Source organism: Pseudophryne corroboree, chromosome 11, assembly GCF_028390025.1.
Source record: "Pseudophryne corroboree isolate aPseCor3 chromosome 11, aPseCor3.hap2, whole genome shotgun sequence".
Classification (NCBI taxonomy): domain Eukaryota; kingdom Metazoa; phylum Chordata; class Amphibia; order Anura; family Myobatrachidae; genus Pseudophryne; species Pseudophryne corroboree.
This window is the reverse complement of record NC_086454.1, coordinates 69,249,873-69,274,658: the sequence shown is the minus strand read 5'-3', so window position 1 is coordinate 69,274,658 and position 24,786 is coordinate 69,249,873. Positions and strand designations below refer to the sequence as shown.

At 30.1% G+C, this 24,786-nt stretch overlaps 27 non-coding genes across 27 annotated transcripts; all 27 read right to left on the bottom strand.

Moving 5' to 3' along the window:
- Positions 1-749: 749 nt before the first annotated feature.
- On the bottom strand, positions 750-823 carry TRNAT-AGU (transfer RNA threonine (anticodon AGU)). Its single transcript has one exon. It is a non-coding gene; the product is annotated as a tRNA-Thr (tRNA).
- An 829-nt stretch (positions 824-1,652) lies between these two features.
- Positions 1,653-1,726, bottom strand: TRNAT-AGU (transfer RNA threonine (anticodon AGU)). The gene has a single exon. It is a non-coding gene; the product is annotated as a tRNA-Thr (tRNA).
- Positions 1,727-2,566: 840 nt separating this feature from the next.
- Positions 2,567-2,640, bottom strand: TRNAT-AGU (transfer RNA threonine (anticodon AGU)). The gene has a single exon. It is a non-coding gene; the product is annotated as a tRNA-Thr (tRNA).
- An 828-nt stretch (positions 2,641-3,468) lies between these two features.
- TRNAT-AGU (transfer RNA threonine (anticodon AGU)) lies at positions 3,469-3,542 on the bottom strand. Its single transcript has one exon. It is a non-coding gene; the product is annotated as a tRNA-Thr (tRNA).
- Positions 3,543-4,381: 839 nt separating this feature from the next.
- Positions 4,382-4,455, bottom strand: TRNAT-AGU (transfer RNA threonine (anticodon AGU)). Its single transcript has one exon. It is a non-coding gene; the product is annotated as a tRNA-Thr (tRNA).
- An 828-nt stretch (positions 4,456-5,283) lies between these two features.
- TRNAT-AGU (transfer RNA threonine (anticodon AGU)) lies at positions 5,284-5,357 on the bottom strand. The gene has a single exon. It is a non-coding gene; the product is annotated as a tRNA-Thr (tRNA).
- An 839-nt stretch (positions 5,358-6,196) lies between these two features.
- On the bottom strand, positions 6,197-6,270 carry TRNAT-AGU (transfer RNA threonine (anticodon AGU)). Its single transcript has one exon. It is a non-coding gene; the product is annotated as a tRNA-Thr (tRNA).
- An 829-nt stretch (positions 6,271-7,099) lies between these two features.
- On the bottom strand, positions 7,100-7,173 carry TRNAT-AGU (transfer RNA threonine (anticodon AGU)). Its single transcript has one exon. It is a non-coding gene; the product is annotated as a tRNA-Thr (tRNA).
- An 841-nt stretch (positions 7,174-8,014) lies between these two features.
- On the bottom strand, positions 8,015-8,088 carry TRNAT-AGU (transfer RNA threonine (anticodon AGU)). The gene has a single exon. It is a non-coding gene; the product is annotated as a tRNA-Thr (tRNA).
- An 828-nt stretch (positions 8,089-8,916) lies between these two features.
- Positions 8,917-8,990, bottom strand: TRNAT-AGU (transfer RNA threonine (anticodon AGU)). The gene has a single exon. It is a non-coding gene; the product is annotated as a tRNA-Thr (tRNA).
- Positions 8,991-9,830: 840 nt separating this feature from the next.
- On the bottom strand, positions 9,831-9,904 carry TRNAT-AGU (transfer RNA threonine (anticodon AGU)). The gene has a single exon. It is a non-coding gene; the product is annotated as a tRNA-Thr (tRNA).
- Positions 9,905-10,732: 828 nt separating this feature from the next.
- TRNAT-AGU (transfer RNA threonine (anticodon AGU)) lies at positions 10,733-10,806 on the bottom strand. Its single transcript has one exon. It is a non-coding gene; the product is annotated as a tRNA-Thr (tRNA).
- Positions 10,807-11,645: 839 nt separating this feature from the next.
- TRNAT-AGU (transfer RNA threonine (anticodon AGU)) lies at positions 11,646-11,719 on the bottom strand. The gene has a single exon. It is a non-coding gene; the product is annotated as a tRNA-Thr (tRNA).
- Positions 11,720-12,548: 829 nt separating this feature from the next.
- On the bottom strand, positions 12,549-12,622 carry TRNAT-AGU (transfer RNA threonine (anticodon AGU)). The gene has a single exon. It is a non-coding gene; the product is annotated as a tRNA-Thr (tRNA).
- An 840-nt stretch (positions 12,623-13,462) lies between these two features.
- On the bottom strand, positions 13,463-13,536 carry TRNAT-AGU (transfer RNA threonine (anticodon AGU)). The gene has a single exon. It is a non-coding gene; the product is annotated as a tRNA-Thr (tRNA).
- Positions 13,537-14,363: 827 nt separating this feature from the next.
- Positions 14,364-14,437, bottom strand: TRNAT-AGU (transfer RNA threonine (anticodon AGU)). Its single transcript has one exon. It is a non-coding gene; the product is annotated as a tRNA-Thr (tRNA).
- An 840-nt stretch (positions 14,438-15,277) lies between these two features.
- TRNAT-AGU (transfer RNA threonine (anticodon AGU)) lies at positions 15,278-15,351 on the bottom strand. The gene has a single exon. It is a non-coding gene; the product is annotated as a tRNA-Thr (tRNA).
- Positions 15,352-16,180: 829 nt separating this feature from the next.
- On the bottom strand, positions 16,181-16,254 carry TRNAT-AGU (transfer RNA threonine (anticodon AGU)). Its single transcript has one exon. It is a non-coding gene; the product is annotated as a tRNA-Thr (tRNA).
- Positions 16,255-17,094: 840 nt separating this feature from the next.
- On the bottom strand, positions 17,095-17,168 carry TRNAT-AGU (transfer RNA threonine (anticodon AGU)). Its single transcript has one exon. It is a non-coding gene; the product is annotated as a tRNA-Thr (tRNA).
- Positions 17,169-17,996: 828 nt separating this feature from the next.
- Positions 17,997-18,070, bottom strand: TRNAT-AGU (transfer RNA threonine (anticodon AGU)). The gene has a single exon. It is a non-coding gene; the product is annotated as a tRNA-Thr (tRNA).
- Positions 18,071-18,910: 840 nt separating this feature from the next.
- TRNAT-AGU (transfer RNA threonine (anticodon AGU)) lies at positions 18,911-18,984 on the bottom strand. The gene has a single exon. It is a non-coding gene; the product is annotated as a tRNA-Thr (tRNA).
- Positions 18,985-19,811: 827 nt separating this feature from the next.
- TRNAT-AGU (transfer RNA threonine (anticodon AGU)) lies at positions 19,812-19,885 on the bottom strand. The gene has a single exon. It is a non-coding gene; the product is annotated as a tRNA-Thr (tRNA).
- An 840-nt stretch (positions 19,886-20,725) lies between these two features.
- Positions 20,726-20,799, bottom strand: TRNAT-AGU (transfer RNA threonine (anticodon AGU)). The gene has a single exon. It is a non-coding gene; the product is annotated as a tRNA-Thr (tRNA).
- Positions 20,800-21,627: 828 nt separating this feature from the next.
- TRNAT-AGU (transfer RNA threonine (anticodon AGU)) lies at positions 21,628-21,701 on the bottom strand. Its single transcript has one exon. It is a non-coding gene; the product is annotated as a tRNA-Thr (tRNA).
- An 840-nt stretch (positions 21,702-22,541) lies between these two features.
- Positions 22,542-22,615, bottom strand: TRNAT-AGU (transfer RNA threonine (anticodon AGU)). Its single transcript has one exon. It is a non-coding gene; the product is annotated as a tRNA-Thr (tRNA).
- Positions 22,616-23,442: 827 nt separating this feature from the next.
- On the bottom strand, positions 23,443-23,516 carry TRNAT-AGU (transfer RNA threonine (anticodon AGU)). The gene has a single exon. It is a non-coding gene; the product is annotated as a tRNA-Thr (tRNA).
- Positions 23,517-24,357: 841 nt separating this feature from the next.
- TRNAT-AGU (transfer RNA threonine (anticodon AGU)) lies at positions 24,358-24,431 on the bottom strand. The gene has a single exon. It is a non-coding gene; the product is annotated as a tRNA-Thr (tRNA).
- Positions 24,432-24,786: the final 355 nt, after the last annotated feature.

Here is a 24,786-nt window from a genome sequence, read left to right as displayed (position 1 = left end):
ATCAATTTTTCAAACCGGTGGAAATTTAGAGTATAAATAGAAAGTTGTGTTCTCTCTTTTCATTCATGATTTACAACACCTTCATTCTTAAAATATCTTGTCAAAGTAATTTTCTAATTTTTTTTAGCACTTTTATTGATTTCTCTGTAAGTAATGCTACATGGGAATAAATGTCAATTAATTTTTGATATCCAGAAAACAAAAACATGTAGTAAAATTAAGAACTCTGTTTTAAAAAGTCAGAATTATGGTTAGCATTCTTTATTGATGCTTTTTCAAGAGAAGTTTAGCTTTTCATCAAGAAGTATTTTCCTAACACAATTTTAAGGATGTTATGGAAATAAATATGGGTTAAATGTCAATGATTCTCTAGCTATGATGACTAAACTGACTCTCAAATTACTGTACCTTGGGAAACTTACTTTTTTACAGACATTTTAACACTTTCTGTGTTATTCTCTTTTTAATGTACTCTAAATTAATTTTGCAGTTTACCCAATATGATGAAGGCTATTTTGTAAAAATTCATCTATTTACCTTAACATAGGCATATTTCTACAAATTAACTTATGTTGAAATAGGGTGAAGTTTTGTTGTTTGTCGTCTTCTGACATGGATGGCATCTTTAAACTTTTTTACATTGGTGACCAAATGTGCCAAAGTGAAAGCAGATAAAGGTTTTACACATCTTATTTTGTTATGCATCAACAAAAAACTACATACTGGTGTGATAAAAAGGTATCAAGCAAAGGTACTGCTGAGATATGAACTCAGGATCTCCTGTTTACTAGACAGGCACTTTAACCAACTAAGCCACAGCACCACTTGCACTGCCTTACATATAATGACAAATTATATGTCTAAAGTATAATATTTTTTATTATTTTTATATATTTTTTTGAAACTAGTATTTTATTAATTCTTTAAACAGTTGGAAACTTACAGTAAGTTATATAATGCTTTTTTCTCCTTTATTTTGTATATACAGGCCCTACATTCTTACAATGTTTGTTCAAGTCACTTGTTAATATGCTTTATTGTAATAGATATTATGGCGTTCTTATTAATGTAGTCATCCCTGGGAAATTAAAGTCAGTCTATTGTTGGTACTCATACAGTTAAAAAGTAATCGTGAAATGAAAACATGAGATCTCAATGATAGAATTATTGTTAACATTTTATCTGGAAGCTTGCTCGATAAATGGAAAGATTTATTTCTGGAATTGCTTTCCTAACACAATATTGTTTATGTTAAGTAACAAATAATCCATTATTTTCTATTGCTCCCTAAACTCTGATGACTAAATTGTCTATCAATTTATCTTGAGAAACTCACATTGTTACTGACTTTTGTTTAAACATTTCCTCTGAATGGACACCATATTGTTCCTGGAGATTGCTCAGACATGATGATTGGCAATTTCTGGAATTCTTTTCTAGTTACCTTGGCATCAATTTACTTCTACAAAATAACTGATATTAAAAAAAGGGGAATATTGCATTTTTTTGTGTTTTCTTATTTGGACTGTATCTAGAAATGTGGTACATATTACTGAACATGTGAGAAAGGGTAAAGGCTGCTGAAGCATTCACATGTCTTTTTGTGATGAATTATCAACAAACTATGTTCTGAGTTGATGAAAATAAATGAAAGGCGCTGCTGAGATTTGAACTCAGGATCTCCTGTTTACTAGACAGGCGCTTTAACCAACTAAGCCACAGCACAACATGATGCCCTGGAGCTTCACAAAGAAAAATGATATATCTAAGATATGCTATTTGGTAACAATTTTTGATATTCTTATAACTATTGCTTTATCAATTTTTCAAACCGGTGGAAATTTAGAGTATAAATAGAAAGTTGTGTTCTCTCTTTTCATTCATGATTTACAGCACCTTCATTCTTAAAATATCTTGTCAAAGCAATTTTCTAATTTTTTTTAGCACTTTTATTGATTTCTCTGTAAGTAATGCTACATGGGAATAAATGTCAATTCATTTTTGATATTCAGTAAACAAAAACATGTAGTAAAATTAAGAACTCTGTTTTAAAAAGTCAGAATTATGGTTAGCATTCTTTATTGATGCTTTTTCAAGAGAAGTTTAGCTTTTCATCAAGAAGTATTTTCCTAACACAATTTTAAGGATGTTATGGAAATAAATATGGGTTAAATGTCAATGATTCTCTAGCTATGATGACTAAACTGACTCTTAAATTACTGTACCTTGGGAAACTTACTTTTTTACAGACATTTTAACACTTTCTGTGTTATTCTCTTTTTAATGTACTCTAAATTAATTTTGCAGTTTACCCAATATGATGAAGGCTATTTTGTAAAAATTCATCTATTTACCTTAACATAGGCATATTTCTACAAATTAACTTATGTTGAAATAGGGTGAAGTTTTGTTGTTTGTCGTCTTCTGACATGGATGGCATCTTTAAACTTTTTTACATTGGTGACCAAATGTGCCAAAGTGAAAGCAGATAAAGGTTTTACACATCTTATTTTGTTATGCATCAACAAAAAACTACATACTGGTGTGATAAAAAGGTATCAAGCAAAGGTACTGCTGAGATATGAACTCAGGATCTCCTGTTTACTAGACAGGCACTTTAACCAACTAAGCCACAGCACCACTTGCACTGCCTTACATATAATGACAAATTATATGTCTAAAGTATAATATTTTTTATTATTTTTATATATTTTTTTGAAACTAGTATTTTATTAATTCTTTAAACAGTTGAAAACTTACAGTAAGTTATATAATGCTTTTTTCTCCTTTATTTTGTATATACAGGCCCTACATTCTTACAATGTTTGTTCAAGTCACTTGTTAATATGCTTTATTGTAATAGATATTATGGCGTTCTTATTAATGTAGTCATCCCTGGGAAATTAAAGTCAGTCTATTGTTGGTACTCATACAGTTAAAAAGTAATCGTGAAATGAAAACATGAGATCTCAATGATAGAATTATTGTTAACACTTTATCTGGAAGCTTGCTCGATAAATGGAAAGATTTATTTCTGGAATTGCTTTCCTAACACAATATTGTTTATGTTAAGTAACAAATAATCCATTATTTTCTATTGCTCCCTAAACTCTGATGACTAAATTGTCTATCAATTTATCTTGAGAAACTCACATTGTTACTGACTTTTGTTTAAACATTTCCTCTGACTGGACACCATATTGTTCCTGGAGATTGCTCAGACATGATGATTGGCAATTTCTGGAATTATTTTCTAGTTACCTTGGCATCAATTTACTTCTACAAAATAACTGATATTGAAAAAGGGGAATATTGCATTTTTTTGTGTTTTCTGATTTGGACTGTATCTAGAAATGTGGTACATATTACTGAACATGTGAGAAAGGGTAAAGGCTGCTGAAGCATTCACATGTCTTTTTGTGATGAATTATCAACAAACTATGTTCTGAGTTGATGAAAATAAATGAAAGGCGCTGCTGAGATTTGAACTCAGGATCTCCTGTTTACTAGACAGGCGCTTTAACCAACTAAGCCACAGCACCACATGATGCCCTGGAGCTTCACAAAGAAAAATGATATATCTAAGATATGCTATTTGGTAACAATTTTTGATATTCTTATAACTATTGCTTTATCAATTTTTCAAACCGGTGGAAATTTAGAGTATAAATAGAAAGTTGTGTTCTCTCTTTTCATTCATGATTTACAGCACCTTCATTCTTAAAATATCTTGTCAAAGTAATTTTCTAATTTTTTTAGCACTTTTATTGATTTCTCTGTAAGTAATGCTACATGGGAATAAATGTCAATTAATTTTTGATATTCAGAAAACAAAAACATGTAGTAAAATTAAGAACTCTGTTTTAAAAAGTCAGAATTATGGTTAGCATTCTTTATTGATGCTTTTTCAAGAGAAGTTTAGCTTTTCATCAAGAAGTATTTTCCTAACACAATTTTAAAGATGTTATGGAAATAAATATGGGTTAAATGTCAATGATTCTCTAGCTATGATGACTAAACTGACTCTCAAATTACTGTACCTTGGGAAACTTACTTTTTTACAGACATTTTAACACTTTCTGTGTTATTCTCTTTTTAATGTACTCTAAATTAATTTTGCAGTTTACCCAATATGATGAAGGCTATTTTGTAAAAATTCATCTATTTACCTTAACATAGGCATATTTCTACAAATTAACTTATGTTGAAATAGGGTGAAGTTTTGTTGTTTGTCGTCTTCTGACATGGATGGCATCTTTAAACTTTTTTACATTGGTGACAAAATGTGCCAAAGTGAAAGCAGATAAAGGTTTTACACATCTTATTTTGTTATGCATCAACAAAAAACTACATACTGGTGTGATAAAAAGGTATCAAGCAAAGGTACTGCTGAGATATGAACTCAGGATCTCCTGTTTACTAGACAGGCACTTTAACCAACTAAGCCACAGCACCACTTGCACTGCCTTACATATAATGACAAATTATATGTCTAAAGTATAATATTTTTTATTATTTTTATATATTTTTTTGAAACTAGTATTTTATTAATTCTTTAAACAGTTGGAAACTTACAGTAAGTTATATAATGCTTTTTTCTCCTTTATTTTGTATATACAGGCCCTACATTCTTACAATGTTTGTTCAAGTCACTTGTTAATATGCTTTATTGTAATAGATATTATGGCGTTCTTATTAATGTAGTCATCCCTGGGAAATTAAAGTCAGTCTATTGTTGGTACTCATACAGTTAAAAAGTAATCGTGAAATGAAAACATGAGATCTCAATGATAGAATTATTGTTAACATTTTATCTGGAAGCTTGCTCGATAAATGGAAAGATTTATTTCTGGAATTGCTTTCCTAACACAATATTGTTTATGTTAAGTAACAAATAATCCATTATTTTCTATTGCTCCCTAAACTCTGATGACTAAATTGTCTATCAATTTATCTTGAGAAACTCACATTGTTACTGACTTTTGTTTAAACATTTCCTCTGACTGGACACCATATTGTTCCTGGAGATTGCTCAGACATGATGATTGGCAATTTCTGGAATTCTTTTCTAGTTACCTTGGCATCAATTTACTTCTACAAAATAACTGATATTAAAAAAGGGGAATATTGCATTTTTTTGTGTTTTCTGATTTGGACTGTATCTAGAAATGTGGTACATATTACTGAACATGTGAGAAAGGGTAAAGGCTGCTGAAGCATTCACATGTCTTTTTGTGATGAATTATCAACAAACTATGTTCTGAGTTGATGAAAATAAATGAAAGGCGCTGCTGAGATTTGAACTCAGGATCTCCTGTTTACTAGACAGGCGCTTTAACCAACTAAGCCACAGCACCACATGATTCCCTGGAGCTTCACAAAGAAAAATGATATATCTAAGATATGCTATTTGGTAACAATTTTTGATATTCTTATAACTATTGCTTTATCAATTTTTCAAACCGGTGGAAATTTAGAGTATAAATAGAAAGTTGTGTTCTCTCTTTTCATTCATGATTTACAGCACCTTCGTTCTTAAAATATCTTGTCAAAGTAATTTTCTAATTTTTTTAGCACTTTTATTGATTTCTCTGTAAGTAATGCTACATGGGAATAAATGTCAATTAATTTTTGATATTCAGTAAACAAAAACATGTAGTAAAATTAAGAACTCTGTTTTAAAAAGTCAGAATTATGGTTAGCATTCTTTATTGATGCTTTTTCAAGAGAAGTTTAGCTTTTCATCAAGAAGTATTTTCCTAACACAATTTTAAGGATGTTATGGAAATAAATATGGGTTAAATGTCAATGATTATCTAGCTATGATGACTAAACTGACTCTCAAATTACTGTACCTTGGGAAACTTACTTTTTTACAGACATTTTAACACTTTCTGTGTTATTCTCTTTTTAATGTACTCTAAATTAATTTTGCAGTTTACCCAATATGATGAAGGCTATTTTGTAAAAATTCATCTATTTACCTTAACATAGGCATATTTCTACAAATTAACTCATGTTGAAATAGGGTGAAGTTTTGTTGTTTGTCGTCTTCTGACATGGATGGCATCTTTAAACTTTTTTACATTGGTGACCAAATGTGCCAAAGTGAAAGCAGATAAAGGTTTTACACATCTTATTTTGTTATGCATCAACAAAAAACTACATACTGGTGTGATAAAAAGGTATCAAGCAAAGGTACTGCTGAGATATGAACTCAGGATCTCCTGTTTACTAGACAGGCACTTTAACCAACTAAGCCACAGCACCACTTGCACTGCCTTACATATAATGACAAATTATATGTCTAAAGTATAATATTTGTTATTATTTTTATATATTTTTTTTGAAACTAGTATTTTATTAATTCTTTAAACAGTTGGAAACTTACAGTAAGTTATATAATGCTTTTTTCTCCTTTATTTTGTATATACAGGCCCTACATTCTTACAATGTTTGTTCAAGTCACTTGTTAATATGCTTTATTGTAATAGATATTATGGCGTTCTTATTAATGTAGTCATCCCTGGGAAATTAAAGTCAGTCTATTGTTGGTACTCATACAGTTAAAAAGTAATCGTGAAATGAAAACATGAGATCTCAATGATAGAATTATTGTTAACATTTTATCTGGAAGCTTGCTCGATAAATGGAAAGATTTATTTCTGGAATTGCTTTCCTAACACAATATTGTTTATGTTAAGTAACAAATAATCCATTATTTTCTATTGCTCCCTAAACTCTGATGACTAAATTGTCTATCAATTTATCTTGAGAAACTCACATTGTTACTGACTTTTGTTTAAACATTTCCTCTGACTGGACACCATATTGTTCCTGGAGATTGCTCAGACATGATGATTGGCAATTTCTGGAATTCTTTTCTAGTTACCTTGGCATCAATTTACTTCTACAAAATAACTGATATTAAAAAAGGGGAATATTGCATTTTTTTGTGTTTTCTGATTTGGACTGTTTCTAGAAATGTGGTACATATTACTGAACATGTGAGAAAGGGTAAAGGCTGCTGAAGCATTCACATGTCTTTTTGTGATGAATTATCAACAAACTATGTTCTGAGTTGATGAAAATAAATGAAAGGCGCTGCTGAGATTTGAACTCAGGATCTCCTGTTTACTAGACAGGCGCTTTAACCAACTAAGCCACAGCACCACATGATGCCCTGGAGCTTCACAAAGAAAAATGATATATCTAAGATATGCTATTTGGTAACAATTTTTGATATTCTTATAACTATTGCTTTATCAATTTCTCAAACCGGTGGAAATTTAGAGTATAAATAGAAAGTTGTGTTCTCTCTTTTCATTCATGATTTACAGCACCTTCATTCTTAAAATATCTTGTCAAAGTAATTTTCTAATTTTTTTTAGCACTTTTATTGATTTCTCTGTAAGTAATGCTACATGGGAATAAATGTCAATTAATTTTTGATATTCAGAAAACAAAAACATGTAGTAAAATTAAGAACTCTGTTTTAGAAAGTCAGAATTATGGTTAGCATTCTTTATTGATGCTTTTTCAAGAGAAGTTTAGCTTTTCATCAAGAAGTATTTTCCTAACACAATTTTAAGGATGTTATGGAAATAAATATGGGTTAAATGTCAATGATTCTCTAGCTATGATGACTAAACTGACTCTCAAATTACTGTACCTTGGGAAACTTACTTTTTTACAGACATTTTAACACTTTCTGTGTTATTCTCTTTTTAATGTACTCTAAATTAATTTTGCAGTTTACCCAATATGATGAAGGCTATTTTGTAAAAATTCATCTATTTACCTTAACATAGGCATATTTCTACAAATTAACTTATGTTGAAATATGGTGAAGTTTTGTTGTTTGTCGTCTTCTGACATGGATGGCATCTTTAAACTTTTTTACATTGGTGACCAAATGTGCCAAAGTGAAAGCAGATAAAGGTTTTACACATCTTATTTTGTTATGCATCAACAAAAAAACTACATACTGGTGTGATAAAAAGGTATCAAGCAAAGGTACTGCTGAGATATGAACTCAGGATCTCCTGTTTACTAGACAGGCACTTTAACCAACTAAGCCACAGCACCACTTGCACTGCCTTACATATAATGACAAATTATATGTCTAAAGTATAATATTTTTTATTATTTTTATATATTTTTTTGAAACTAGTATTTTATTAATTCTTTAAACAGTTGGAAACTTACAGTAAGTTATATAATGCTTTTTTCTCCTTTATTTTGTATATACAGGCCCTACATTCTTACAATGTTTGTTCAAGTCACTTGTTAATATGCTTTATTGTAATAGATATTATGGCGTTCTTATTAATGTAGTCATCCCTGGGAAATTAAAGTCAGTCTATTGTTGGTACTCATACAGTTAAAAAGTAATCGTGAAATGAAAACATGAGATCTCAATGATAGAATTATTGTTAACATTTTATCTGGAAGCTTGCTCGATAAATGGAAAGATTTATTTCTGGAATTGCTTTCCTAACACAATATTGTTTATGTTAAGTAACAAATAATCCATTATTTTCTATTGCTCCCTAAACTCTGATGACTAAATTGTCTATCAATTTATCTTGAGAAACTCACATTGTTACTGACTTTTGTTTAAACATTTCCTCTGACTGGACACCATATTGTTCCTGGAGATTGCTCAGACATGATGATTGGCAATTTCTGGAATTCTTTTCTAGTTACCTTGGCATCAATTTACTTCTACAAAATAACTGATATTAAAAAAGGGGAATATTGCATTTTTTTGTGTTTTCTGATTTGGACTGTTTCTAGAAATGTGGTACATATTACTGAACATGTGAGAAAGGGTAAAGGCTGCTGAAGCATTCACATGTCTTTTTGTGATGAATTATCAACAAACTATGTTCTGAGTTGATGAAAATAAATGAAAGGCGCTGCTGAGATTTGAACTCAGGATCTCCTGTTTACTAGACAGGCGCTTTAACCAACTAAGCCACAGCACCACATGATGCCCTGGAGCTTCACAAAGAAAAATGATATATCTAAGATATGCTATTTGGTAACAATTTTTGATATTCTTATAACTATTGCTTTATCAATTTCTCAAACCGGTGGAAATTTAGAGTATAAATAGAAAGTTGGGTTCTCTCTTTTCATTCATGATTTACAGCACCTTCATTCTTAAAATATCTTGTCAAAGTAATTTTCTAATTTTTTTAGCACTTTTATTGATTTCTCTGTAAGTAATGCTACATGGGAATAAATGTCAATTAATTTTTGATATTCAGAAAACAAAAACATGTAGTAAAATTAAGAACTCTGTTTTAGAAAGTCAGAATTATGGTTAGCATTCTTTATTGATGCTTTTTCAAGAGAAGTTTAGCTTTTCATCAAGAAGTATTTTCCTAACACAATTTTAAGGATGTTATGGAAATAAATATGGGTTAAATGTCAATGATTCTCTAGCTATGATGACTAAACTGACTCTCAAATTACTGTACCTTGGGAAACTTACTTTTTTACAGACATTTTAACACTTTCTGTGTTATTCTCTTTTTAATGTACTCTAAATTAATTTTGCAGTTTACCCAATATGATGAAGGCTATTTTGTAAAAATTCATCTATTTACCTTAACATAGGCATATTTCTACAAATTAACTTATGTTGAAATATGGTGAAGTTTTGTTGTTTGTCGTCTTCTGACATGGATGGCATCTTTAAACTTTTTTACATTGGTGACCAAATGTGCCAAAGTGAAAGCAGATAAAGGTTTTACACATCTTATTTTGTTATGCATCAACAAAAAAACTACATACTGGTGTGATAAAAAGGTATCAAGCAAAGGTACTGCTGAGATATGAACTCAGGATCTCCTGTTTACTAGACAGGCACTTTAACCAACTAAGCCACAGCACCACTTGCACTGCCTTACATATAATGACAAATTATATGTCTAAAGTATAATATTTTTTATTATTTTTATATATTTTTTTGAAACTAGTATTTTATTAATTCTTTAAACAGTTGGAAACTTACAGTAAGTTATATAATGCTTTTTTCTCCTTTATTTTGTATATACAGGCCCTACATTCTTACAATGTTTGTTCAAGTCACTTGTTAATATGCTTTATTGTAATAGATATTATGGCGTTCTTATTAATGTAGTCATCCCTGGGAAATTAAAGTCAGTCTATTGTTGGTACTCATACAGTTAAAAAGTAATCGTGAAATGAAAACATGAGATCTCAATGATAGAATTATTGTTAACATTTTATCTGGAAGCTTGCTCGATAAATGGAAAGATTTATTTCTGGAATTGCTTTCCTAACACAATATTGTTTATGTTAAGTAACAAATAATCCATTATTTTCTATTGCTCCCTAAACTCTGATGACTAAATTGTCTATCAATTTATCTTGAGAAACTCACATTGTTACTGACTTTTGTTTAAACATTTCCTCTGACTGGACACCATATTGTTCCTGGAGATTGCTCAGACATGATGATTGGCAATTTCTGGAATTCTTTTCTAGTTACCTTGGCATCAATTTACTTCTACAAAATAACTGATATTAAAAAAGGGGAATATTGCATTTTTTTGTGTTTTCTGATTTGGACTGTATCTAGAAATGTGGTACATATTACTGAACATGTGAGAAAGGGTAAAGGCTGCTGAAGCATTCACATGTCTTTTTGTGATGAATTATCAACAAACTATGTTCTGAGTTGATGAAAATAAATGAAAGGCGCTGCTGAGATTTGAACTCAGGATCTCCTGTTTACTAGACAGGCGCTTTAACCAACTAAGCCACAGCACCACATGATTCCCTGGAGCTTCACAAAGAAAAATGATATATCTAAGATATGCTATTTGGTAACAATTTTTGATATTCTTATAACTATTGCTTTATCAATTTTTCAAACCGGTGGAAATTTAGAGTATAAATAGAAAGTTGTGTTCTCTCTTTTCATTCATGATTTACAGCACCTTCGTTCTTAAAATATCTTGTCAAAGTAATTTTCTAATTTTTTTAGCACTTTTATTGATTTCTCTGTAAGTAATGCTACATGGGAATAAATGTCAATTAATTTTTGATATTCAGTAAACAAAAACATGTAGTAAAATTAAGAACTCTGTTTTAAAAAGTCAGAATTATGGTTAGCATTCTTTATTGATGCTTTTTCAAGAGAAGTTTAGCTTTTCATCAAGAAGTATTTTCCTAACACAATTTTAAGGATGTTATGGAAATAAATATGGGTTAAATGTCAATGATTATCTAGCTATGATGACTAAACTGACTCTCAAATTACTGTACCTTGGGAAACTTACTTTTTTACAGACATTTTAACACTTTCTGTGTTATTCTCTTTTTAATGTACTCTAAATTAATTTTGCAGTTTACCCAATATGATGAAGGCTATTTTGTAAAAATTCATCTATTTACCTTAACATAGGCATATTTCTACAAATTAACTCATGTTGAAATAGGGTGAAGTTTTGTTGTTTGTCGTCTTCTGACATGGATGGCATCTTTAAACTTTTTTACATTGGTGACCAAATGTGCCAAAGTGAAAGCAGATAAAGGTTTTACACATCTTATTTTGTTATGCATCAACAAAAAACTACATACTGGTGTGATAAAAAGGTATCAAGCAAAGGTACTGCTGAGATATGAACTCAGGATCTCCTGTTTACTAGACAGGCACTTTAACCAACTAAGCCACAGCACCACTTGCACTGCCTTACATATAATGACAAATTATATGTCTAAAGTATAATATTTGTTATTATTTTTATATATTTTTTTTGAAACTAGTATTTTATTAATTCTTTAAACAGTTGGAAACTTACAGTAAGTTATATAATGCTTTTTTCTCCTTTATTTTGTATATACAGGCCCTACATTCTTACAATGTTTGTTCAAGTCACTTGTTAATATGCTTTATTGTAATAGATATTATGGCGTTCTTATTAATGTAGTCATCCCTGGGAAATTAAAGTCAGTCTATTGTTGGTACTCATACAGTTAAAAAGTAATCGTGAAATGAAAACATGAGATCTCAATGATAGAATTATTGTTAACATTTTATCTGGAAGCTTGCTCGATAAATGGAAAGATTTATTTCTGGAATTGCTTTCCTAACACAATATTGTTTATGTTAAGTAACAAATAATCCATTATTTTCTATTGCTCCCTAAACTCTGATGACTAAATTGTCTATCAATTTATCTTGAGAAACTCACATTGTTACTGACTTTTGTTTAAACATTTCCTCTGACTGGACACCATATTGTTCCTGGAGATTGCTCAGACATGATGATTGGCAATTTCTGGAATTCTTTTCTAGTTACCTTGGCATCAATTTACTTCTACAAAATAACTGATATTAAAAAAGGGGAAAATTGCATTTTTTTGTGTTTTCTGATTTGGACTGTTTCTAGAAATGTGGTACATATTACTGAACATGTGAGAAAGGGTAAAGGCTGCTGAAGCATTCACATGTCTTTTTGTGATGAATTATCAACAAACTATGTTCTGAGTTGATGAAAATAAATGAAAGGCGCTGCTGAGATTTGAACTCAGGATCTCCTGTTTACTAGACAGGCGCTTTAACCAACTAAGCCACAGCACCACATGATGCCCTGGAGCTTCACAAAGAAAAATGATATATCTAAGATATGCTATTTGGTAACAATTTTTGATATTCTTATAACTATTGCTTTATCAATTTCTCAAACCGGTGGAAATTTAGAGTATAAATAGAAAGTTGGGTTCTCTCTTTTCATTCATGATTTACAGCACCTTCATTCTTAAAATATCTTGTCAAAGTAATTTTCTAATTTTTTTAGCACTTTTATTGATTTCTCTGTAAGTAATGCTACATGGGAATAAATGTCAATTAATTTTTGATATTCAGAAAACAAAAACATGTAGTAAAATTAAGAACTCTGTTTTAGAAAGTCAGAATTATGGTTAGCATTCTTTATTGATGCTTTTTCAAGAGAAGTTTAGCTTTTCATCAAGAAGTATTTTCCTAACACAATTTTAAGGATGTTATGGAAATAAATATGGGTTAAATGTCAATGATTCTCTAGCTATGATGACTAAACTGACTCTCAAATTACTGTACCTTGGGAAACTTACTTTTTTACAGACATTTTAACACTTTCTGTGTTATTCTCTTTTTAATGTACTCTAAATTAATTTTGCAGTTTACCCAATATGATGAAGGCTATTTTGTAAAAATTCATCTATTTACCTTAACATAGGCATATTTCTACAAATTAACTTATGTTGAAATATGGTGAAGTTTTGTTGTTTGTCGTCTTCTGACATGGATGGCATCTTTAAACTTTTTTACATTGGTGACCAAATGTGCCAAAGTGAAAGCAGATAAAGGTATTACACATCTTATTTTGTTATGCATCAACAAAAAAACTACATACTGGTGTGATAAAAAGGTATCAAGCAAAGGTACTGCTGAGATATGAACTCAGGATCTCCTGTTTACTAGACAGGCACTTTAACCAACTAAGCCACAGCACCACTTGCACTGCCTTACATATAATGACAAATTATATGTCTAAAGTATAATATTTTTTATTATTTTTATATTTTTTTTGAAACTAGTATTTTATTAATTCTTTAAACAGTTGGAAACTTACAGTAAGTTATATAATGCTTTTTTCTCCTTTATTTTGTATATACAGGCCCTACATTCTTACAATGTTTGTTCAAGTCACTTGTTAATATGCTTTATTGTAATAGATATTATGGCGTTCTTATTAATGTAGTCTTCCCTGGGAAATTAAAGTCAGTCTATTGTTGGTACTCATACAGTTAAAAAGTAATCGTGAAATGAAAACATGAGATCTCAATGATAGAATTATTGTTAACATTTTATCTGGAAGCTTGCTCGATAAATGGAAAGATTTATTTCTGGAATTGCTTTCCTAACACAATATTGTTTATGTTAAGTAACAAATAATCCATTATTTTCTATTGCTCCCTAAACTCTGATGACTAAATTGTCTATCAATTTATCTTGAGAAACTCACATTGTTACTGACTTTTGTTTAAACATTTCCTCTGACTGGACACCATATTGTTCCTGTAGATTGCTCAGACATGATGATTGGCAATTTCTGGAATTCTTTTCTAGTTACCTTGGCATCAATTTACTTCTACAAAATAACTGATATTAAAAAAGGGGAATATTGCATTTTTTTGTGTTTTCTGATTTGGACTGTATCTAGAAATGTGGTACATATTACTGAACATGTGAGAAAGGGTAAAGGCTGCTGAAGCATTCACATGTCTTTTTGTGATGAATTATCAACAAACTATGTTCTGAGTTGATGAAAATAAATGAAAAGCGCTGCTGAGATTTGAACTCAGGATCTCCTGTTTACTAGACAGGCGCTTTAACCAACTAAGCCACAGCACCACATGATGCCCTGGAGCTTCACAAAGAAAAATGATATATCTAAGATATGCTATTTGGTAACAATTTTTGATATTCTTATAACTATTGCTTTATCAATTTTTCAAACCGGTGGAAATTTAGAGTATAAATAGAAAGTTGTGTTCTCTCTTTTCATTCATGATTTACAGCACCTTCATTCTTAAAATATCTTGTCAAAGTAATTTTCTAATTTTTTTTAGCACTTTTATTGATTTCTCTGTAAGTAATGCTACATGGGAATAAATGTCAATTAATTTTTGATATTCAGAAAACAAAAACATGTAGTAAAATTAAGAACTCTGTTTTAAAAAGTCAGAATTATGGTTAGCATTCTTTATTGATGCTTTTTCAAGAGAAGTTTAGCTTTTCATCAAGAAGTATTTTCCTAACACAATTTTAAGGATGTTATGGAATTAAATATGGGTTAAATGTCAATGATTCTCTAGCTATGATGACTAAACTGACTCTCAAATTACTGTACCTTGGGAAACTTACTTTTTTACAGACATTTTAACACTTTCTGTGTTATTCTCTTTTTAATGTACTCTAAATTAATTTTGCAGTTTACCCAATATGATGAAGGCTATTTTGTAAAAATTCATCTATTTACCTTAACATAGGCATATTTCTACAAATTAACTTATGTTGAAATAGGGTGAAGTTTTGTTGTTTGTCGTCTTCTGACATGGATGGCATCTTTAAACTTTTTTACATTGGTGACCAAATGTGCCAAAGTGAAAGCAGATAAAGGTTTTACACATCTTATTTTGTTATGCATCAACAAAAAACTACATACTGGTGTGATAAAAAGGTATCAAGCAAAGGTACTGCTGAGATATGAACTCAGGATCTCCTGTTTACTAGACAGGCACTTTAACCAACTAAGCCACAGCACCACTTGCACTGCCTTACATATAATGACAAATTATATGTCTAAAGTATAATATTTTTTATTATTTTTATATATTTTTTTGAAACTAGTATTTTATTAATTCTTTAAACAGTTGGAAACTTACAGTAAGTTATATAATGCTTTTTTTCTCCTTTATTTTGTATATACAGGCCCTACATTCTTACAATGTTTGTTCAAGTCACTTGTTAATATGCTTTATTGTAATAGATATTATGGCGTTCTTATTAATGTAGTCATCCCTGGGAAATTAAAGTCAGTCTATTGTTGGTACTCATACAGTTAAAAAGTAATCGTGAAATGAAAACATGAGATCTCAATGATAGAATTATTGTTAACATTTTATCTGGAAGCTTGCTCAATAAATGGAAAGATTTATTTCTGGAATTGCTTTCCTAACACAATATTGTTTATGTTAAGTAACAAATAATCCATTATTTTCTATTGCTCCCTAAACTCTGATGACTAAATTGTCTATCAATTTATCTTGAGAAACTCACATTGTTACTGACTTTTGTTTAAACATTTCCTCTGACTGGACACCATATTGTTCCTGGAGATTGCTCAGACATGATGATTGGCAATTTCTGGAATTCTTTTCTAGTTACCTTGGCATCAATTTACTTCTACAAAATAACTGATATTAAAAAAGGGGAATATTGCATTTTTTTGTGTTTTCTGATTTGGACTGTATCTAGAAATGTGGTACATATTACTGAACATGTGAGAAAGGGTAAAGGCTGCTGAAGCATTCACATGTCTTTTTGTGATGAATTATCAACAAACTATGTTCTGAGTTGATGAAAATAAATGAAAGGCGCTGCTGAGATTTGAACTCAGGATCTCCTGTTTACTAGACAGGCGCTTTAACCAACTAAGCCACAGCACCACATGATGCCCTGGAGCTTCACAAAGAAAAATGATATATCTAAGATATGCTATTTGGTAACAATTTTTGATATTCTTATAACTATTGCTTTATCAATTTTTCAAACCGGTGGAAATTTAGAGTATAAATAGAAAGTTGTGTTCTCTCTTTTCATTCATGATTTACAGCACCTTCATTCTTAAAATATCTTGTCAAAGTAATTTTCTAATTTTTTTTAGCACTTTTATTGATTTCTCTGTAAGTAATGCTACATGGGAATAAATGTCAATTAATTTTTGATATTCAGAAAACAAAAACATGTAGTAAAATTAAGAACTCTGTTTTAAAAAGTCAGAATTATGGTTAGCATTCTTTATTGATGCTTTTTCAAGAGAAGTTTAGCTTTACATCAAGAAGTATTTTCCTAACACATTTTTAAGGATGTTATGGAAATAAATATGGGTTAAATGTCAATGATTCTCTAGCTATGATGACTAAACTGACTCTCAAATTACTGTACCTTGGGAAACTTACTTTTTTACAGACATTTTAACACTTTCTGTGTTATTCTCTTTTTAATGTACTCTAAATTAATTTTGCAGTTTACCCAATATGATGAAGGCTATTTTGTAAAAATTCATCTATTTACCTTAACATAGGCATATTTCTACAAATTAACTTATGTTGAAATAGGGTGAAGTTTTGTTGTTTGTCGTCTTCTGACATGGATGGCATCTTTAAACTTTTTTACATTGGTGACCAAATGTGCCAAAGTGAAAGCAGATAAAGGTTTTACACATCTTATTTTGTTATGCATCAACAAAAAACTACATACTGGTGTGATAAAAAGGTATCAAGCAAAGGTACTGCTGAGATATGAACTCAGGATCTCCTGTTTACTAGACAGGCACTTTAACCAACTAAGCCACAGCACCACTTGCACTGCCTTACATATAATGACAAATTATATGTCTAAAGTATAATATTTTTTATTATTTTTATATATTTTTTTGAAACTAGTATTTTATTAATTCTTTAAACAGTTGGAAACTTACAGTAAGTTATATAATGCTTTTTTCTCCTTTATTTTGTATATACAGGCCCTACATTCTTACAATGTTTGTTCAAGTCACTTGTTAATATGCTTTATTGTAATAGATATTATGGCGTTCTTATTAATGTAGTCATCCCTGGGAAATTAAAGTCAGTCTATTGTTGGTACTCATACAGTTAAAAAGTAATCGTGAAATGAAAACATGAGATCTCAATGATAGAATTATTGTTAACATTTTATCTGGAAGCTTGCTCGATAAATGGAAAGATTTATTTCTGGAATTGCTTTCCTAACACAATATTGTTTATGTTAAGTAACAAATAATCCATTATTTTCTATTGCTCCCTAAACTCTGATGACTAAATTGTCTATCAATTTATCTTGAGAAACTCACATTGTTACTGACTTTTGTTTAAACATTTCCTCTGACTGGACACCATATTGTTCCTGGAGATTGCTCAGACATGATGATTGGCAATTTCTGGAATTCTTTTCTAGTTACCTTGGCATCAATTTACTTCTACAAAATAACTGATATTAAAAAAGGGGAATATTGCATTTTTTTGTGTTTTCTGATTTGGACTGTATCTAGAAATGTGGTACATATTACTGAACATGTGAGAAAGGGTAAAGGCTGCTGAAGCATTCACATGTCTTTTTGTGATGAATTATCAACAAACTATGTTCTGAGTTGATGAAAATAAATGAAAGGCACTGCTGAGATTTGAACTCAGGATCTCCTGTTTACTAGACAGGCGCTTTAACCAACTAAGCCACAGCACCACATGATGCCCTAGAGCTTCACAAAGAAAAATGATATATCTAAGATATGCTATTTGATAACAATTTTTGATATTCTTATAACTATTGCTTTATCAATTTTTCAAACCGGTGGAAATTTAGAGTATAAATAGAAAGTTGGGTTCTCTCTTTTCATTCATGATTTACAGCACCTTCATTCTTAAAATATCTTGTCAAAGTAATTTTCTAATTTTTTTTAGCACTTTTATTGATTTCTCTGTAAGTAATGCTACATGGGAATAAATGTCAATTAATTTTTGATATTCAGAAAACAAAAACATGTAGTAAAATTAAGAACTCTGTTTTAAAAAGTCAGAATTATGGTAAGCATTCTTTATTGATGCTTTTTCAAGAGAAGTTTAGCTTTTCATCAAGAAGTATTTTCCTAACACAATTTTAAGGATGTTATGGAAATAAATATGGGTTAAATGTCAATGATTCTCTAGCTATGATGACTAAACTGACTCTCAAATTACTGTACCTTGGGAAACTTACTTTTTTACAGACATTTTAACACTTTCTGTGTTATTCTCTTTTTAATGTACTCTAAATTAATTTTGCAGTTTACCCAATATGATGAAGGCTATTTTGTAAAAATTCATCTATTTACCTTAACATAGGCATATTTCTACAAATTAACTTATGTTGAAATAGGGTGAAGTTTTGTTGTTTGTCGTCTTCTGACATGGATGGCATCTTTAAACTTTTTTACATTGGTGACCAAATGTGCCAAAGTGAAAGCAGATAAAGGTTTTACACATCTTATTTTGTTATGCATCAACAAAAAACTACATACTGGTGTGATAAAAAGGTATCAAGCAAAGGTACTGCTGAGATATGAACTCAGGATCTCCTGTTTACTAGACAGGCACTTTAACCAACTAAGCCACAGCACCACTTGCACTGCCTTACATATAATGACAAATTATATGTCTAAAGTATAATATTTTTTATTATTTTTATATATTTTTTTGAAACTAGTATTTTATTAATTCTTTAAACAGTTGGAAACTTACAGTAAGTTATATAATGCTTTTTTCTCCTTTATTTTGTATATACAGGCCCTACATTCTTACAATGTTTGTTCAAGTCACTTGTTAATATGCTTTATTGTAATAGATATTATGGCGTTCTTATTAATGTAGTCATCCCTGGGAAATTAAAGTCAGTCTATTGTTGGTACTCATACAGTTAAAAAGTAATCGTGAAATGAAAACATGAGATCTCAATGATAGAATTATTGTTAACATTTTATCTGGAAGCTTGCTCGATAAATGGAAAGATTTATTTCTGGAATTGCTTTCCTAACACAATATTGTTTATGTTAAGTAACAAATAATCCATTATTTTCTATTGCTCCCTAAACTCTGATGACTAAATTGTCTATCAATTTATCTTGAGAAACTCACATTGTTACTGACTTTTGTTTAAACATTTCCTCTGACTGGACACCATATTGTTCCTGGAGATTGCTCAGACATGATGATTGGCAATTTCTGGAATTCTTTTCTAGTTACCTTGGCATCAATTTACTTCTACAAAATAACTGATATTAAAAAAGGGGAATATTGCATTTTTTTGTGTTTTCTAATTTGGACTGTATCTAGAAATGTGGTACATATTACTAAACATGTGAGAAAGGGTAAAGGCTGCTGAAGCAATTCATGTCTTTTTGTGATGAATTATCAACAAACTATGTTCTGAGTTGATGAAAAGAAATGAAAGGCACTGCTGAGATTTGAACTCAGGATCTCCTGTTTACTAGACAGGCGCTTTAACCAACTAAGCCACAGCACCACATGATGCCCTGGAGCTTCACAAAGAAAAATGATATATCTAAGATATGCTATTTGGTAACAATTTTTGATATTCTTATAACTATTGCTTTATCAATTTTTCAAACCGGTGGAAATTTAGAGTATAAATAGAAAGTTGGGTTCTCTCTTTTCATTCATGATTTACAGCACCTTCATTCTTAAAATATCTTGTCAAAGTAATTTTCTAATTTTTTTTAGCACTTTTATTGATTTCTCTGTAAGTAATGCTACATGGGAATAAATGTCAATTAATTTTTGATATTCAGAAAACAAAAACATGTAGTAAAATTAAGAACTCTGTTTTAAAAAGTCAGAATTATGGTTAGCATTCTTTATTGATGCTTTTTCAAGAGAAGTTTAGCTTTTCATCAAGAAGTATTTTCCTAACACAATTTTAAGGATGTTATGGAAATAAATATGGGTTAAATGTCAATGATTCTCTAGCTATGATGACTAAACTGACTCTCAAATTACTGTACCTTGGGAAACTTACTTTTTTACAGACATTTTAACACTTTCTGTGTTATTCTCTTTTTAATGTACTCTAAATTAATTTTGCAGTTTACCCAATATGATGAAGGCTATTTTGTAAAAATTAATCTATTTACCTTAACATAGGCATATTTCTACAAATTAACTTATGTTGAAATAGGGTGAAGTTTTGTTGTTTGTCGTCTTCTGACATGGATGGCATCTTTAAACTTTTTTACATTGGTGACCAAATGTGCCAAAGTGAAAGCAGATAAAGGTTTTACACATCTTATTTTGTTATGCATCAACAAAAAACTACATACTGGTGTGATAAAAAGGTATCAAGCAAAGGTACTGCTGAGATATGAACTCAGGATCTCCTGTTTACTAGACAGGCACTTTAACCAACTAAGCCACAGCACCACTTGCACTGCCTTACATATAATGACAAATTATATGTCTAAAGTATAATATTTTTTATTATTTTTATATATTTTTTTGAAACTAGTATTTTATTAATTCTTTAAACAGTTGGAAACTTACAGTAAGTTATATAATGCTTTTTTCTCCTTTATTTTGTATATACAGGCCCTACATTCTTACAATGTTTGTTCAAGTCACTTGTTAATATGCTTTATTGTAATAGATATTATGGCGTTCTTATTAATGTAGTCATCCCTGGGAAATTAAAGTCAGTCTATTGTTGGTACTCATACAGTTAAAAAGTAATCGTGAAATGAAAACATGAGATCTCAATGAGAGAATTATTGTTAACATTTTATCTGGAAGCTTGCTCGATAAATGGAAATATTTATTTCTGGAATTGCTTTCCTAACACAATATTGTTTATGTTAAGTAACAAATAATCCATTATTTTCTATTGCTCCCTAAACTCTGATGACTAAATTGTCTATCAATTTATCTTGAGAAACTCACATTGTTACTGACTTTTGTTTAAACATTTCCTCTGACTGGACACCATATTGTTCCTGGAGATTGCTCAGACATGATGATTGGCAATTTCTGGAATTCTTTTCTAGTTACCTTGGCATCAATTTACTTCTACAAAATAACTGATATTAAAAAAGGGGAATATTGCATTTTTTTGTGTTTTCTAATTTGGACTGTATCTAGAAATGTGGTACATATTACTGAACATGTGAGAAAGGGTAAAGGCTGCTGAAGCATTCACATGTCTTTTTGTGATGAATTATCAACAAACTATGTTCTGAGTTGATGAAAAGAAATGAAAGGCGCTGCTGAGATTTGAACTCAGGATCTCCTGTTTACTAGACAGGCGCTTTAACCAACTAAGCCACAGCACCACATGATGCCCTGGAGCTTCACAAAGAAAAATGATATATCTAAGATATGCTATTTGGTAACAATTTTTGATATTCTTATAACTATTGCTTTATCAATTTTTCAAACTGGTGGAAATTTAGAGTATAAATAGAAAGTTGTGTTCTCTCTTTTCATTCATGATTTACAGCACCTTCATTCTTAAAATATCTTGTCAAAGTAATTTTCTAATTTTTTTTAGCACTTTTATTGATTTCTCTGTAAGTAATGCTACATGGGAATAAATGTCAATTAATTTTTGATATTCAGAAAACAAAAACATGTAGTCAAATTAAGAACACTGTTTTAAAAAGTCAGAATTATGGTTAGCATTCTTTATTTATGCTTTTTCAAGAGAAGTTTAGCTTTTCATAAAGAAGTATTTTCCTAACACAATTTTAAGGATGTTATGGAAATAAATATGGGTTAAATGTCAATGATTCTCTAGCTATGATGACTAAACTGACTCTCAAATTACTGTACCTTGGGAAACTTACTTTTTTACAGACATTTTAACACTTTCTGTGTTATTCTCTTTTTAATGTACTCTAAATTAATTTTGCAGTTTACCCAATATGATGAAGGCTATTTTGTAAAAATTCATCTATTTACCTTAACATAGGCATATTTCTACAAATTAACTTATGTTGAAATAGGGTGAAGTTTTGTTGTTTGTCGTCTTCTGACATGGATGGCATCTTTAAACTTTTTTACATTGGTGACCAAATGTGCCAAAGTGAAAGCAGATAAAGGTTTTACACATCTTATTTTGTTATCCATCAACAAAAAACTACATACTGGTGTGATAAAAAGGTATCAAGCAAAGGTACTGCTGAGATATGAACTCAGGATCTCCTGTTTACTGGACAGGCACTTTAACCAACTAAGCCACAGCACCACTTGCATTGCCTTACATATAATGACAAATTATATGTCTAAAGTATAATATTTTTTATTATTTTTATATATTTTTTGAAACTAGTATTTTATTAATTCTTTAAACAGTTGGAAACTTACAGTAAGTTATATAATGCTTTTTTCTCCTTTATTTTGTATATACAGGCCCTACATTCTTATAATGTTTGTTCAAGTCACTTGTTAATATGCTTTATTGTAATAGATATTATGGCGTTCTTATTAATGTAGTCATCCCTGGGAAATTAAAGTCAGTCTATTGTTGGTACTCATACAGTTAAAAAGTAATCGTGAAATGAAAACATGAGATCTCAATGATAGAATTATTGTTAACATTTTATCTGGAAGCTTGCTCGATAAATGGAAAGATTTATTTCTGGAATTGCTTTCCTAACACAATATTGTTTATGTTAAGTAACAAATAATCCATTATTTTCTATTGCTCCCTAAACTCTGATGACTAAATTGTCTATCAATTTATCTTGAGAAACTCACATTGTTACTGACTTTTGTTTAAACATTTCCTCTGACTGGACACCATATTGTTCCTGGAGATTGCTCAGACATGATAATTGGCAATTTCTGGAATTCTTTTCTAGTTACCTTGGCACCAATTTACTTCTACAAAATAACTGATATTAAAAAAGGGGAATATTGCATTTTTTTGTGTTTTCTGATTTGGACTGTATCTAGAAATGTGGTACATATTACTGAACATGTGAGAAAGGGTAAAGGCTGCTGAAGCATTCACATGTCTTTTTGTGATGAATTATCAACAAACTATGTTCTGAGTTGATGAAAATAAATGAAAGGCGCTGCTGAGATTTGAACTCAGGATCTCCTGTTTACTAGACAGGCGCTTTAACAAACTAAGCCACAGCACCACATGATGCCCTGGAGCTTCACAAAGAAAAATGATATATCTAAGATATGCTATTTGGTAACAATTTTTGATATTCTTATAACTATTGCTTTATCAATTTTTCAAACCGGTGGAAATTTAGAGTATAAATAGAAAGTTGTGTTCTCTCTTTTCATTCATGATTTACAGCACCTTCATTCTTAAAATATCTTGTCAAAGTAATTTTCTAATTTTTTTTTAGCACTTTTATTGATTTCTCTGTAAGTAATGCTACATGGGAATAAATGTCAATTAATTTTTGATATTCAGAAAACAAAAACATGTAGTAAAATTAAGAACTCTGTTTTAAAAAGTCTGAATTATGGTTAGCATTCTTTATTGATGCTTTTTCAAGAGAAGTTTAGCTTTTCATCAAGAAGTATTTTCCTAACACAATTTTAAGGATGTTATGGAAATAAATATGGGTTAAATGTCAATGATTCTCTAGCTATGATGACTAAACTGACTCTCAAATTACTGTACCTTGGGAAACTTACTTTTTTACAGACATTTTAACACTTTCTGTGTTATTCTCTTTTTAATGTACTCTAAATTAATTTTGCAGTTTACCCAATATGATGAAGGCTATTTTGTAAAAATTCATCTATTTACCTTAACATAGGCATATTTCTACAAATTAACTTATGTTGAAATAGGGTGAAGTTTTGTTGTTTGTCGTCTTCTGACATGGATGGCATCTTTAAACTTTTTTACATTGGTGACCAAATGTGCCAAAGTGAAAGCAGATAAAGGTTTTACACATCTTATTTTGTTATGCATCAACAAAAAACTACATACTGGTGTGATAAAAAGGTATCAAGCAAAGGTACTGCTGAGATATGAACTCAGGATCTCCTGTTTACTAGACAGGCACTTTAACCAACTAAGCCACAGCACCACTTGCACTGCCTTACATATAATGACAAATTATATGTCTAAAGTATAATATTTTTTATTATTTTTATATATTTTTTGAAACTAGTATTATATTAATTCTTTAAACAGTTGGAAACTTACAGTAAGTTATATAATGCTTTTTTCTCCTTTATTTTGTATATACAGGCCCTACATTCTTACAATGTTTGTTCAAGTCACTTGTTAATATGCTTTATTGTAATAGATATTATGGCATTCTTATTAATGTAGTCATCCCTGGGAAATTAAAGTCAGTCTATTGTTGGTACTCATACAGTTAAAAAGTAATCGTGAAATGAAAACATGAGATCTCAATGATAGAATTATTGTTAACATTT